General features: G+C 39.4%; 1 protein-coding gene across 5 annotated transcripts in view; it reads right to left on the reverse strand.

Annotated features, from left to right (window-relative positions):
- Positions 1–15,913, reverse strand: part of BEND6 (BEN domain containing 6) — a 62,487-nt gene that overhangs the window by 39,835 nt on the left and 6,739 nt on the right. For 2 of the 5 annotated variants that reach the window (XM_080664708.1, XM_080664707.1), the window contains exon 2: positions 6,493–6,665. The exons of the other annotated variants lie outside the window; for them this stretch is intronic. The gene's annotated coding sequence lies outside the window, so the exon portion shown is untranslated. The remainder of the gene's footprint in view (positions 1–6,492; positions 6,666–15,913) is intronic. 5 annotated transcript variants of the gene reach the window in all.

Consider the following 15,913-nt stretch of genomic DNA (forward strand, 5'->3'; position numbering starts at 1 on the left):
CTCGCACAGTGGGGAGTGTTTAAGTTGTGACCCATTTCCATTTTATTTCTCAGAGTCTAGCTTACATGACCATTCTAGGAATTTATCAATCCATAAAATCTAGGTATGTTTTCCAAAAGCAATCCTAAATCAGGGATATACAATGAAGAGCATTCCATAGATGAAAACTACACTTTTCGTAAATATCATTAGTCTATTTACCCAGAGCAGGGTCAACGAACATTTTCTGTAAAGGGTCAGATGATAAATATTTTAGGTTTTGCAGGCCAAGAGGTAAAATTAAGGATATTATGTAGGTACAGAGCTAGAAAGAACAAATTTCCCAAAGTTTTTATTTATAAAACTGAATATATACTAATAATAATTGAGTACACGTTTTTATGTAATACAGGTCTACCAACAGGAATGGAATTTTAAAAAAAGCACATCTTGTTTAATTGGCTGGTTTGATCTTCTACCCAGATACTAAATCTTTCTCCATATCAGCAATAAGGTTGTTTATGATTTCTGTGTTCACTGCAGTAGCACTTTTAGTTTTCTTCAAAAACCTTTCCTTTGCATTTACATCTTGGCTAAGTATTTGGTGTAAGAGGCCTAGCTTTTGGCCTATCTTCGTTTTTGACATGCCTTCCTCACTAAGCTTAAGCATTTCTAGCTTTTGATTTAAAGTGAGAGACGTACACCACTTCCTCTTACTTGAACACTTAGAGGACATTGTAGGGTTATTAACTAGTCTAATTTCAATATTGTTGTGTCTCAGGGAACAGGCCCAATTAGAGGGAAAGAGATGGGGGATCTGCTGGTTGGTAGAGCAGTAAGAACACACACAACATTTATTAATTAAATCTGCAGTCTCATACAGGTGCATTCATGGTACCCCAAACAATTATGATAGTAGCATCAAAGATCACTGATCATAAATCACCATAACAGATATAAAAATAACGAAAAATTTGGAATATTGCAAGAATTACCAAAAAAGTGACACAGAAATAGGAAATGAGCAAATGCTGTTGAAAAAATGCTGATAGACTTGCTTGATGCAGGGTTGCCACAAACACTCAGTTTGTAAAAACATAATATCTGTAAAGCGCAATAAATGAAACAAACAAAAAAACCACAAGGTATGCCTATATTTAAAAAATATAGAAATTTCCTTTGCATTTGTATTGACATCTGAAAGACAATGGTGGAGCTGTAATTTGAACTTGAAAAGTAAATCCAGTGCAAATCTGAGTCAGGGTAAACATTTCATTTCTTGTTTCAACTTTTGGCAGCAGGGGAAGTATATAAAATAGGTTACCATTACTTATAAGTCTACAATTTAGTTGTTATTAGAATGGCCTTTCCTCCTTGTAAGTTTTGCATTAAATACTTGTTTTGTCTTGTAATTTGTTAATGAATTTATTAAGAAATATTATCAAGTCTGCAGCAAAAGCCAAAATTTCCAAAGCCATTCAGTGTTCCATAAGAGTGGTCAAGGGTCATTCTCATTCACAAAAATGTCAGTGTTGACCTTGAGTTCAAACATTTGCAGTAAAACATTTCTACTGCTAAGCTTGTAAAATGTTATAGAGCAGGGCAAATTAGAATATTCAATTTCTATTTATAAAAAAATGCATGGAATTGACAGTGGTCAAGTCCACAAGAATGAAGTTCACTCCTGACACTATTTTGTCAATAATATATGATATTTTTAGAAATTGCCAAGGTGACCTTTAAATTTTTTTTTTTTTTTTTGGAAATGTGAGTCATGATGGCCAAAATAATCTTGAAAAAGAAGAAACTTGGAAAAATCACACTTCCCAATTTCAAATCTTACTACAAAGCTATAGTAATTAAGATAGTTTGGTACTGACATAAGGATAGACACATAAATCATTGGAATAAAATGGAGAGTTCAGAAATAAACCCTTATATCTATGGTCAATTGTTTTTTTTTTTAATATTTTTTATTTATTTCAGAGAGGAAGGGAAAGGGAGAGAGAGATAGAAACATCAATGAGAGAGAATCATCGGTCGGCTGCCTCCTGCACATCCCCTACTGGGGATCGAGCCAACAAACCAGGCATGTGCCCTTGACTGGAATCGAACCCAGGACCCTTCAGTCTGCAGGCCGATGCTCTATCCTCTGAGCCAAACCAGCTAGGACAGTCAACTGGTTTTTGACAAGGATGCTAAGGCAATTAAATGAGAAGAGTTTTTGCAACAAACAGTGCTAGAAAAAACGGAAAAACTCAGCCATTTGCCTTGTTTTTTAATTAATTAGTATGTTGTTCCTCATGTCCTCAATTCTTTGAGCAACTGCTTTTGCTGAAAGGCTAATAGTCTTAAGTAAGTTTATTTTTTCTGGGCACATGTCGTCAGCTATTGCAATCAAACATGATTTAATTAATTCATTATTGGTAGGTGGCATTCCTTGCTCAGCTAACAAATGAACCACTCAGAAACTTATTTTGGTTATAGACTCATTTTCTTTTTCCTTTTCTTTTTTTTTTTTTTTTTTTTTGAGAAGAAATTCTGCTGTGATGTTTCATTTTAAAATTTCTAACTATTCTGACTGTTGCTGTCCTATAAGCTGGAAATATTGCAATGACTGCTTATTTTGATAATGTTGACATCATGTTCTTTTAGCAGAGCTATAGTGTCATTGTATAACATACACAATGCTTTGCCACCTAATCTTATAACAAAATAATCCATACTTCACTCAGCTTTAAAACACTAAGTCTGGCTTTCTCTTTGTTTTTCTTGTTTTAACATGATTGCCATGGACTGATCATAAAAAATACTATATATGCACATTATTTATAATATGCATGACACTAAAACACCATCAAGTTATTATAACTGCATCACTGTGATTTGTGGACGCTGAGCAGCAGTACACAGTGATGAGACTGACCCATATGGTCGCTGTCACAACTACTCAAATCTGCCACACAGCATGAAAACAGCCATAGGCACCATGTGAACACATAAGTGTGGGTGTGGTTCCAATATATTTATGGACACTGAAACTTGAATTTTATATAATTTTTACATATCATGATATGTTATTCTTATATTATTTTTTCAACTATCTAAAACTGAAAAACATTATTAGCTTACAGGGACCCATTAAATATTGTTTAGTGGTTTTGGCTGGTGTGGCTCAGTTATTTGAGCATCATCCCATGCACCAAAAGGTCGCTGGTTCAATTCCCAGTCAGGGCACTTGCCTGGTTGTGGTTCAATCCCCAGTTTGCTGAGGTTGAAAATAACCCCAGGGTAGGGGGAGAAGAAATGGGAAGGTATTTTTTGATGGGTATAGAGTTTCAGTTTTGCAAGATGAAAAGAGTTCTGGAGATGGACTGTGGTGATGATTGCATAACAATGTGAACATATTTTATGCCTCTGAACTGTATACTTAAAAATGGTTAAGACGCTAAATTTTATATCATGTGTTTTACCACAATGAAAAATTTGGAAAAACATTAGTTCACAAAAACAGAATGCTAAAATTCTCTCCTGCTGATGTGATTTAGTTAAAGAGAAAATCCTCAAGTTTCTTCACCAACAATTTGCTCAAGACCAAACTGAATGAACATTTCAGATCTCTTTTTTAATGACTACTTTTGGGTAGATTTCAGGCCAGTGTTTGTTATAACTTCCATAAACAGCTAAGTCTATGTTTATATTACTTGCCAATTAGCAAATTCAGAAGGGATGTTAATAATATGCTATTAATTAAACACTACGAGTTCCTATTAGTAAAAAATTAGTAATCTCCCCCTCTTTATTTTTTTATTTTTATTTTTTTTAAATAAATCTTTATTCAGATTATTACAATTGTTTTTCCTTTTTCCCCCCATAGCTCCCCTCCACCCGGTTCCCACCCCACCTTCTGCCCTTACCTCCCCCGCACTGTCCTCATCCATAGGTGTATGATTTTTGTCCAGTCTCTTCCTGAACCCCCCATACTCTTTTCCCCCTGAGAATTATCAGTCCACTCCCTTTCTATGCCCCTGATTCTATTATATTCACCAGATTATTCTGTTCCTCAGGTTTTTAATTCACTTGATTTTTAGGTTCACTTGTTGATAGATATGTATTTGTTGTTCATAATTTTTATCTTTACTTTTTTCTTCTTCCTCTTCTTTAAGAATACCTTTCAGCATTTCATATAATACTGGTTTGGTGGTGATGAACTCCTTTAGCTTTTTCTTATCTGTGAAGCTCTTTATCTGCCCTTCAATTCTGAATGATAGCTTTGTCTCCCCGGGGTTTCTGAGTCTCCGGGTGCCTTTCTCTCTACCTGACAGTCCAGACTCCTCCTGTATGCGCCTGGGTCCACAGAGTAATCTTGGTTGTAGGTTCTTGCTATTCATCACTTTGAAAATTTCTTGCCACTACCGTCTGGCCTGCATAGTTTCTGTTGAGAAATCAGCTGACAATCGTATGGGTGCTCCCTTGTAGGTAATTAACTATTTTTCTCTTGCTGCTTTTAAGATTCTCTCTTTGTCTTTTGCTCTTGGCATTTTAATTATGATGTGGCTTGGTGTGGTCCTCTTTGGATTCCTTTTGTTTGGGGTTCTGTGGGCTTCCTGGACTTGTAAGTCTATTTCTTTCACCAGGTGGGGGAAGTTTTCGGTCATTATTTCTTCAAATAGGTTTTCAGTATCTTGCTCTCTCTCTTCTTCTGGCACCTCCATAATTCTGATGTTGGTACACTTGACGTTGTCCCAGAGTCTTCTTACACTATCTTCAACTTTTTGGATTTTTTTTCTTTTTGCTTTTTCGGTTGAGTGTTTTTTGCTTCTTTGTATTTCAATTCTTTGACTTGATTCTTGTGTTCCTCTAGTCTGTTGTTGGGTCTCTGTATAATATTTTTTATTTCAGTCAGCATATGTTTAATTTCTAGTTGGTCCTTTTTCATATCTTCGAGGGTCTCATTATATTTCCTGGCCTTTTCTAGGATATTCTTGAAAAGCCCTATAACCGTGGTTTTGAATTCTATATCCAGTCATTTGTTTTCCTCCATTTCTTTCATTTAGGATCTGTTTGTCGCTGCATTTTCATTGCTTCCCTGAGTTGGTAGGGTAGATTTGTGTGCTAGGTTTCCTATATGGCCCAGTGGGTCGGCCTCCCCAGTTAACCTGAGGTGGATACTCTTGGTGCACCCCTTTGTGGACTGTGTGTACAGCCTTGTTGTAGTTAAGTCTTGATTGTTGTTGGTATCACTGGGAGGAATTGACCTCCAGGCCAGTTGGCTGTGAGGATCAGTTGTGTCTATGCTGGGAGAAGTTTGGTGCTGGAGATAGCCTTATAGGATTAGACTTGCCAAACTGCAAAAGCCTCTGTGCTCAGCTTGGATGGGGTGGAGTCTCATGGCGGAGTAGACAGTCTTGGATTCCCGTCAGCCTTGCCCTTGCGCACACGCGCCTCCAGACCTCTGCCTTCCCTTGTTCCCGAGTTTCCGCCCGAGAGTCCAGATTCCCCCAGCAAGAGCATGGGTCCCCAGGGGCTTGCCTGGAACTGGGGTTCAGTGCAGTCAGAACTGGGGCTCAGTGCAGTCAGGAGCTTCCGACTCCCTTCCACTAGGGAAAGCCTGTGGCAACCTCCGCAGCCTTTGTGCACACCGGCACGTGTGTGCCTCCAGACCTCTGCCTTCCCCAGCTCCCGAGCCTCTGCCCGAGATTCCAGATTCCCCCCCGTAAGAGCGTGGGTCCCCAGGGGCTCGCCTGGAACTGGGGTTCAGTGCAGTCAGAGCTGGGGCTCAGTGCAGTCAGGAGCTTCTGACTCCCTTCCACTAGGGAATGCCTGTGGCAACCTCTGCAGTCTTTGTGCACACTGGTGCGTGCGCCTCCAGACCCCTGCCCGCCGGGGCTCCCCAGGGTCTCCCCAGGGTCTCTGAGTCTCCGGGTGCCTTTCTCTCTACCTGACAGTCCAGACTCCTCCTGTAGGAGCCTGGGTCCACAGGGTTTCGCCCGGAACTGGGGTTCAGTGCAGTTGGGGGCTTCCTTCCCCCTTCCGCCAGAGAAAGTCAGCCAGGCTCTCAGCTGCCCTTCCTCTCTGCGTGCACAAAGACCCTTTGCCATACCTCCAATTCTCTGTGAGCTTTTCTCTTTCCTTCTAGTTGTAGAATTTCCACTCAGCCAGTTTTCCTGTGGTTCTGGATGGTGTCCGTTCTTTTAGTTGTAGTTTTGAAATTGTTGTGCAAGGCAGCAGTTTAGGTGCTTACCTATGCCGCCATCTTGGTTTCTCTCTCCCTCTTTATTTTTTGATGATAGAAAGCATTTCATTAACTCCCCAGCTAGTTATACGGGTGAGTTTAAACATAACCACATCCATGAGAACATCCAATATCTGTGGCTGGATGAAGAACACAAGCCAATCTTTTTTTTTTTGTCTGCAGCTCATAGTAAAAGATTCATTTTACATTTTGACCCAAAACACACATGTACACACACACACAAATATCTAAAACAAAATTTCATGAAATATACTCACCCTTACTACATATGATGCACTTTTTCAGTTCCTATTGTAACTACTGGATTTTATTTCATTTTTTAAAGTGCTGGTCAGAGCACATTCAATTGATTTCCCAACTCACTAACGGATTATAACCCATGGTTTGAAAATAATGCTCTAAGCAACATCCAAACTGTAAAAAATAATATCTAAAAAGTAAGACAGAGAAAGACGAAGTTAGTAACTAAAGAAAGCAAATGAAGTTAATAAAAATATAAATTCTTAATGCATGTAGGTTTTCTTTTAATAAATAAATGAAAAAAATAATGCAGAAATCCAAAAATGCAAAAGCCACCTCTGAGATACTAAGAAACAAGAGTCACCAAGCTTAAGGAAACCAAATGAATATCAAAATGTAATTCAGGTGTCTCATCTGCCTTTGGATTTAAATATAAACTCTCTATTATGAATTAAATAAAAATTGCGAAAGGCAAGTATAGTACTACAATAAATATTAAATACCCTTTCATAATTTTCCAGTGTTTTGGGTTGCTTTCTATACATTCCAGTTTTGGACCATATTGACATACAAGGTCCCCTGCAATACAGAATATGAACTGAGGATTCCCCTCTAAATGAGTTCCAAAGTGCCAGGAAAATAGTGCCAATGTCATTCTAAATATTCAGGGGCTGTTTTAAGTTTTCTGTGAAATGGACTACTAGTTTCAGCCCAGCACTAAGCATGGTGGAACATGGAGGAGAAATATCCATATTATAATTAAAAATAGTAATATGGATGTTCCTCCTCCATGAGTGCCTTCACCAGAACCTAATATATATATATTAGAGGAAGAGAAATCAATATCTCAATGGCTCCAAACATTGGGTGCCTTCTACTGCAGCACCCACAGCACTCTAAAACAAATGCTTGGATGGCTTGTTCTTCACTGTTTTTGACTTCTAGATATAAGTTACTAGATTTTATTAATGTCCATTAGGGAGCAATTCAACTCACTCTTTTTACTCCCTTTATGTCCAAATGACGTCAAACACATTTTCCACTTTCAAGTTGTTCCAGCAATATCCTGATTAAAAAGATGATCAATATACTTTAGGATGGTTCAGCAATGCTGCCAAACTATGACTGCATTACTTAGATTGGATGGAAGACTATGCAGGAGCCTAAGAAATGCTAAGTATGTTTGAGGGACTATAGACCTGAATCATTTTCAACTTTCCATAATGGGAAAGAAAAGAAAACAAGCATTTTTATCTGGCCAGAGTTTGTGGATATAATTTTCCTGGAGCAAATTTAATGAGTAAGCAGTGATATCATGCATTGTCATGTATGTAGCCATTATCTAGAAAAGAAACTTATTTAGCTCCCTATACTGTCCTCTGTGACATCCTCATCCTGACTTTTTTTTTTTTTTTTTTTTAGCTAGAGGATTTTCTCTTTTTTTTAATGATCAAAATGGAAAAGCTTATTTTTTATAATTGTAAATTTATTCATCTTCCTGAATTCTTAAGAATAAAAAATAGCTGATTTTTACTGAGTGCTTACTATGTATAAGGTGCTGTTCTAAACATTTAACCTGCACTAACTTGTTTCATTCTCATAGGTATAATTATTTATACTTTCCAGATGTGGGAACTGGGGTCCCTAGTGGACCCTGACAACCACTCCTAGTTGCTCACCCACAAGCAGGCTAAAGAACGACTCTAGAGCTAGAAATTAGAAACTAATCATCAAGTCAGCTTTGCAACAGATTCTGCCAATTCCAGTACCTAGGTTATTTTGCTTTTTTCATTTGACTAAGTCCCTAACAGGGCTCTCCTTGCCTAAGTTTCTGCCTTATCATCCCTTCCTCCAGAGACAGAAGTCTTGACCTGCTCACCATCTTCTTAAGACTCTAGTTCCGCTGACATGAGTGCTGGAGATCCCCTCTTTGCCCCGCCCCCCCACCCCTGCCCCATATCCCTTCTCCAGTCATCTCTATTCTGCTTCCTAAGCCTGGAGGTTGAGCTGCTTGGGTTCCCTTGTCCATTTTCCAGCTTGGTTCAGCTAATGGGGTGTTCAGGCAGGACATCCGAGGGAGGGAGGACAGTGAGTTAGGAGATGTATCCTCTTGGCTCCCTCTTCCCTCTTGCTTTGAGTCTAGGGCTAGTAACACTTCCACTATGACTAACCCAGAGGTATAGCACTAATCCTCATGGTTTCCCTATACCCAGCTGTTATAGTCTCAATGTGTCCTTCTTTCCAACCCCCAATTCATATGTTGAAATCTCAACCTTCAAAGGTGATAGTATGTAGGTGAAGGGTCCTTTGGGAGTTGATTAAGCTCATGATGGGAGAAACCACATAAGTGGGATTTGTGATCTCATAAAAGAGGATCCAGAGAGATCCTTCCTCCCTTCTACCATTTGAAGACATCGCTAGACGTCAGCAATCTGCAGCCTGGAAGAGTGCCTTCACCAGAACCTAACACCCTGATCTTGGATTTCCAACATCCAGATCTGTGAGTAATAGCTTTCTGATGTTTACAAGCTACCCAGTCTCTGGTATTTTGTTACAGTATTCCCAACTGACAAAGACACCAGTCACACATGTTAGCTTCATCATCTGTCCCAGTCTCTGTTGCTCCTGACCTGACAAAAAAGCCAGGTGCTAAATGTCGCAACTCTGTCCTATCTGAAATTAGACAGTGTGACTAGCTTACTTTCTTCCTGATGTATTAAGGAAGAAGACTTCCATTGGCAGAGAGAAAATAGCACAGAAACTAGAGTCTGGAAACAATGGGAGACAATCTTCACCTGCTCCATAATGTTACCTATCCCCATCAATTGTATATGAAAAGCCTGTAGCCATGTGTGGAACTGACTGAAAATTTGCACAAGAAAGTATATGCAAAACTTAGAGGGATTCTGGACAAGGTTTCCTATAATTCTAGAACCTCTAAAATCTTTTCTAAGAAATACTAATTTTTGGAGTGGGCCAAAATGGCAGCATAGGTAAATGCTGTACTTGGTGCCTCCTACAACTACATCAAAATTTACAACTAAAATATAGAACAACCATCATTCAGAACCAACTGAAATGTAGCTGAACGGAAGTCCTACAACTAAGGAATTAAAGAAGATGCACACTGAGGCTGGTAGGAGGGTCAGAGATTCAGGGTGGAATCATGGAACCAGGTGGTCCCACACCCACATGTGGTGGTTTGAAATCAGGAGGAATATCTTAGCTATGGATGTTTTCCTGCCCTACATCAGGGCCCGACTCCAGGGGTCCAGTGTCAGGAAGAGAAGTCCCCACAACTTCTGGCTGTAAAAACCAACAGAGATTGTGGCTGAGTGACACGGAGGTTCCTCTTAAAGGGCTGCACACAGATGTACTCAGACGCACTCCCTTTGAGATCCAGCACTGGGGCAGCAGCTTGAAAGGAACCTGGGACATTTGGGGAAGAACTAACTTGTCTGGAATCAGGGCAAGAGCTGAAGGGCAGCTTTCTCTCAGGCACAAGTGCTGGCAGAGGCCATTGTTTCTTTGCAGAGATCTCCCCGCCATAGAGCTGATGGGTTGCACCATATCTGAATCTCTTTTAATCTGGCTCACACTTTTCACTCTGCCCTGGTGATTCCCTGAGACCCTCCCCCTCCCTACTTGCAGGCTCATCCAAGCCATTTACAATGGCTTTTCCATACAACTGGTCTCTCTTGCCTCATGCTTTGAACTTTCCTAAAAATCTCTCAAACAAGCAGCATCTGGCCTCAGTGTGCTCCATACCTCTCAATAAGTGGACACAGGCCCATTGCTAGCAGCAGCCTATCCTGGTTCACAGCTTGGCCTCTCCTGGGTACGTCCAAGCTCAACACAAAGAGAAGCCATCTGTAGATTGCTTTGTAGCTCATGCTAGGTGGGCTCAGGAAGAGCATAGGCTGAGGCTGACTTTGTACTTCCTGGGAGGCCCCAGAGCCAGTGCACCCCATGGTCAACTTCAACAGCACCTGATTACAGCCCTACCACCTCCACTAGTGACACACTTAAGGGGCAGACTCAGTGAGCAACAAAGCCCCACTGAAACGAGTCCTGCTCTATAGGGTCAGCTTCTGCATAGCAGCTCTTCAGCTGTAGTCACAGCTGATCCTTGCAACCAATTGGCCTGGGGGTCAATCCCTTCCAGTGACACCAACATTAATCAAGATTCAACTACAGTAAGACAGTGCACACAGCTCATACAGGGGCACACTTGGAGTACCCAGCTCAGGTGACTGGGGAAGCTGAGCCACTGGGCTCTACTGGATACCTAATACACAAGGCAACTCTACCAAGTCTGGGAGACACATCAGATCTACCTAATAAATAGAAACAAACACAAGGAAGCAGCCAAAATGTGGAGACAGAAAACAAACAAACAAACAAAAAACACAACACACAATAAAACAAAAACAAAAACATGTCACAAATGAGAATAGGAGAAATCTCCAGAAAAAAACACATGAAATGAAATGGAAGAAAACTACCAGATACAGAGTTCAAAACAATGGTTATAAGAATGCTCAAGGATCTTAATGAGAATTTCAAGGAAGTCAGTGAGAACATCAACAACATAAAAAAGGACTAGTCAGAAATGAAAGATATACTAACAAAAATAAAGAATAATTTACAGTGGATCAACAGTAGAGTAGAGGATACCGAGAATCAAATCAAGAAATTGAAATATAAGGGACCAAAAAACACCCAATCAGAAGAGAAAGAGAAAGAAAAGAAAGATAAAAAGAAAGAAAGAAGAGAAAGGAAAAGAAAGAAATGGAAAAAGAAAAAAAAAAGAACCCAAAACTATGAAGACAGTGTAAGGAGCCTTTGAGACAACTTCAAAGATGCCAATATTCACATCATGGGGGTGCTGGAAGGAGAAGAGAGGGAGCAAGAAATAAAAAACCTATTTGAAAAAATAATGACAGAAAACTTCCCTTAACTGGTGAAAGAAATAGACATACAAGTCCAGGAAGCACAGAGAGTCTCAAACAAGATGAACTTAAAGAGTCCCACACCAAGACACATCATAATTAAAATGCCAAAGGTTAAAGACAAAGAGAAGGTCTTAAAAGCAGCAAGAGAAAAGCAGTGCCCATATGACTGTCAGCTGATTTCTCAACAGAAACTTTGCAGGTCAGAAGGGAATGACAAGAAATATTCAAAGTGATGAAAAGCAAGGACCTACAAACAAGATTACTCTATCCAACAATGCTATTATTTAGAATTAAAGGTCAGATAAAGAGCTTTCCAGACAAGGAAAAGCTAAAGGAGTTCATCACCACCAAGCCAGTATTATATAAAATGTTAAAGGGTCTTCTTTGAGAAAAAGAAGAACAAATAAAAGATAAAAAATATGAACAATGGAAATACTGGTAAATGCATATCTATCAACAATTGAATCTAAAAATCAAAATAAATGAACAAAGAATTAAATGAAGAAAATAAACTGATGAATAAAATAGAACCAGAGGCGTGAACACATGGAACAGCCAGATGAATCTCAGATGGAAGTGGGGAGGGGGACCAGGAAGTGATTAACCAAAGAACTGATATGCATACATACATGCATTACCTAGGGACACAGACAATAGGGTGGTGAATGCCTGGGATGGGATGGGAACCAGGTGGAGGGGTCAATGGGGGGAAAAAAGGGGACATCTGTAATATTCTCAACAATGAAGGTTTAAAAAAAGAGAAAGAAATACTAATTTTTTTGTGAGTATTTTCTTCTTGTAGTATACTAACTATTCCCTCACCCCCTTATGTCTTTTCCCTATTTATCAGAAACATGAATGCAAAGTTAAGCTTAAAGTAGAGTAAGAATCAATTAAAAGTTCTATTTTAGGATAACTACAAGTCATACAAAGCATCTTCCACTTTAGATTTTTTGATTCATGTGGAACATTTTATTCATCTTAAAAGCTGAGAGCAAGATGAGATCATCATGTTTGTTTTTTTTGCTTTAAGTAATCATATTCTAAACACTAATGTTTTAGGCCAATTTTAAAAATTCACAAAATGTAATAATTTTGATGTAAGAATCAATCCCTATGCATAATAATAAGGAGTAATTCAACCTTCAAACATTAATTTATCTTACAAGTATAACATGAAAGGACAAGCTAATTTCTCTTTGAAATATGTACCCCATTATACCTTATATTAATATCATGTATTAATGAAATAACTGGTTACCATTTACCAATGCCTCTATTAATTTTGTACTTTTATTGTTTCAAAAGTTTAAGTCTAAACATAATTAATGTGCTGAGATGCATTAGATAATTTACTTAATAAATCATCTTAAGTGGTTTGCCCCCTCACCTACTACCAATAAGTTTCTCTTCTTGCTCTAATATTCTTTTGTACCACGTTGAAGCAACATTTTTTTTAAAATATATTTTATTGATATTTTATAGAGAGGAAGGGAGAGGGATAGAGAGCTAGAAACATCAATGAGAGAGAAACATCGATCAGCTGCCTCCTGCACACCTCCCACTGGGGATGTGCCTGCAACCAAGGTACATGCCCTTGACCGGAATCGAACCTGGGACCCTTCAGTCCGCAGGCCGATGCTCCATCCACTGAGCCAAACCGGTTTCGGCTGAAGCAACATTTTAAAAAATGGTAAGCTACATTTCACATGTTTATCATTTCTCTATCTCCTATGTATAGGTCATTAGAATAATATATAAGTATATATTTATGAGTGACAGTATTTTTCTATCAATAAATTCATAGAATAATGAAAAGGAAGGGAGTGTAAGAGACTATCTTCTCTCTGTTACCTGTCTTGCCAAGCCTGGGTATAGACAGTTGTAGGACAAGTCAGAACTAGGAATTTAGTTAAGGGTGGAGAATGCAAGTATTAATCAAGGAAGGAAGCCCAAGAAAATGGAATGGATCTATTTAATCCCGCTGAAACCCAGAGTGGTATAAAGCAAGGAGGATACACTGAACTGACTGTGTGAAAGCCAGCCTCAAGGTTCAGGCGTGCCAAAGATAGGGTACTCAACAGCAGTGGCACTTTGGGTCAGTGTTGTAAGCCAGTGATCCTATAGCAGAGAAGTTGCTCAAACAGCCATGTAGAGACAGAACTTCAGGCAAATGTATATCCTATTCATAGGAAGAGGGGAAGGGTAAACTTGACCTTCTACCAAAGGATAGAAAGCTTAGTGAAATCCTATTATTTACTTATTTATTGGCTAAAGTAAAATCTTGCAATATACTAGTAGATAGTTCAAGATAGTCTTCCAGTTTGACTCTCTTCCAAATATATTAGATGACTAGAGGCCCAGTGCATGAAATTCGTGCATGGGTAGGTTCCCTAACAGCTGCAGGCTGCCGGCCAGGGCCTCCCTTCATTCCATGCTGCCCCCTGGTGGTCAGTGCCCATCACACCGAGCAATCAAACTCCCGCTTAGTCGAACTCCTGAGGGGACACTTTGCATATTAGGCTTTTATATATATAGATGAGTCAGGGTCACATAAGTGGTGACAAACACAGGCTCTAGAATCAAACTGTCTGGATCCACAACCCTAGAACCAATACTTACTACCTATGTTAAATTTCTGTGACTGTTTCCACATCTGTGAAATGATGAGAATAGTTCCCCATTGTGAGTTGATATGTTAGGTATGTTAATAACATATTAACTTATTAATAGTAGTTTTAAAATTACTAAATGAAGTAAAAAGACCCAGATTCCCCTCATACAAGTTCAGATCAAACATGTGGGGTGGGTGGGTGTTTATAAACTGCAGTGGAGAGGGCCGGGGTCTCTGTGTAGAATGCATGAATATTGTGCCACTAAACCCTGCACAGCCTAGAGGGTCAAAAGGGAACTTGGGGTGGGGGGGGGGAATAAAACGAGGCAGAATGAGAGATCAGGACCCCCTGGAAACTTGACCTGTCCACTGGAGTGAGAAAGTCATGTGATGAAATAACCAGCCCATGATGTGAGAGAATATGATCACAGCAATAGGACATTCTCACACAGCAATGAGAATGTGATCTCAGACCTAGTGTTCTAAGAACATGGTGGTGGGAGAGTCAAGGTTCACAGTATTGCAATTGTGGGAAGCTGGAGACAATGGGTCTATGGAGCTGAGCACTTGGTAAATGTGAAATTATCCTGACTGATTGACGACCCCAGCTACCAGGTCTCCGTAGGAGGCTGAATGTTGAAAAGCCTCCTAAGCTATGGCTTGGAGCAGGATTTAGGAAGAGCGGGTGCTACATTACCGGGACGTCTAGCATAATTTCCAGGAGCCTGATACGAAGTCCTTCTAACTCTCTTCTAAGCTGTAAGCGCATGGAGACCCTTACTGACTCTGAACTCAAGACTAAATTTTAGAACTAGTGTTTTCGGCCCAGAATGGGCTTATCCAAAAACATTTAGATATAAGTTGGAATACTTAACTGGCCTAAAGGCAATTTGGGAATCAAAATAGTCCTTCTTGTGACAGAAGTCTGTGGAAGTGGTCCTAGTTAGTTAACAGTCTTCCCTTCCAGGGTCAGAACCATCACCCCATCTCACTCGTCTCTCCCCCAATCTGTTTAAAGTTGCAAGAGGACTAACTCACAAAACACCATATCCACTTAGTCTTAGGATGGACAGCACTCAACGTGCATTTGGGAGATGTCCCTAAACTTATACAGGCCAAGAGTCCATGGTTTCCTGTGCTTATCCTTGACTGACAGTGCTCAAGACACTTCTCCAGTCTTAGAGGAAGCACCTAGGTAAGGCTAATGTTGATGGATCGAGAGAACGATTTGATGTTGCAGAAGCCTTGGTATCTGTATGAATTTGTATGGTTCCATGATTCCCCCCACCCCTCTCTCCTAAAGAACCTGATGAAAACTGTGGATCCTGTCCTTCCAAAAAAGACTCACATTTTTACAGATAATTTCAGGTTCCTAGAAACCTGGCTATGAACTCCAGGTTAAGAACTCCTATAGCAGAAATAGGGCCAGCAATAACAGGCTTTAGGTTTTTGGCTTTCTTCTTTGAAATATAAACTTTACTACATTTCAATTTAGTGTTTGTTTCTTTGATTTACTCAAAAAAGTATTTTGGGGCTACTAGATCCACAGGATGTTATTGCATTTGAATAAATTCAATAACCTCTGGAACAGTGTGTTATTAAAACATGTTTTACTAATCAGCTACTGGTCGCAATTCTCTGTTCTCCTGGTACACTCTTCTCTCTTAGCGACATTATTCTTTCAGGTTATCAGCACACTGATGCACTAGTATAAAAATCTATTAGCATAAAATATTTAATGCAAAAGTCCTACAGAAATTATTGTAAGAAATGAAGGAAATTTAGCTATTAAATGTTGCTGTTATTTTATTAAGACAATCTAGATTTAATTCATAAACATTAGTTAGTCAAGATTTTATTGATCTCATA

The sequence above is a fragment of the Plecotus auritus genome (genome assembly GCF_963455305.1).
Source record: "Plecotus auritus genome assembly, chromosome: 4".
Lineage (NCBI taxonomy): Eukaryota > Metazoa > Chordata > Mammalia > Chiroptera > Vespertilionidae > Plecotus > Plecotus auritus.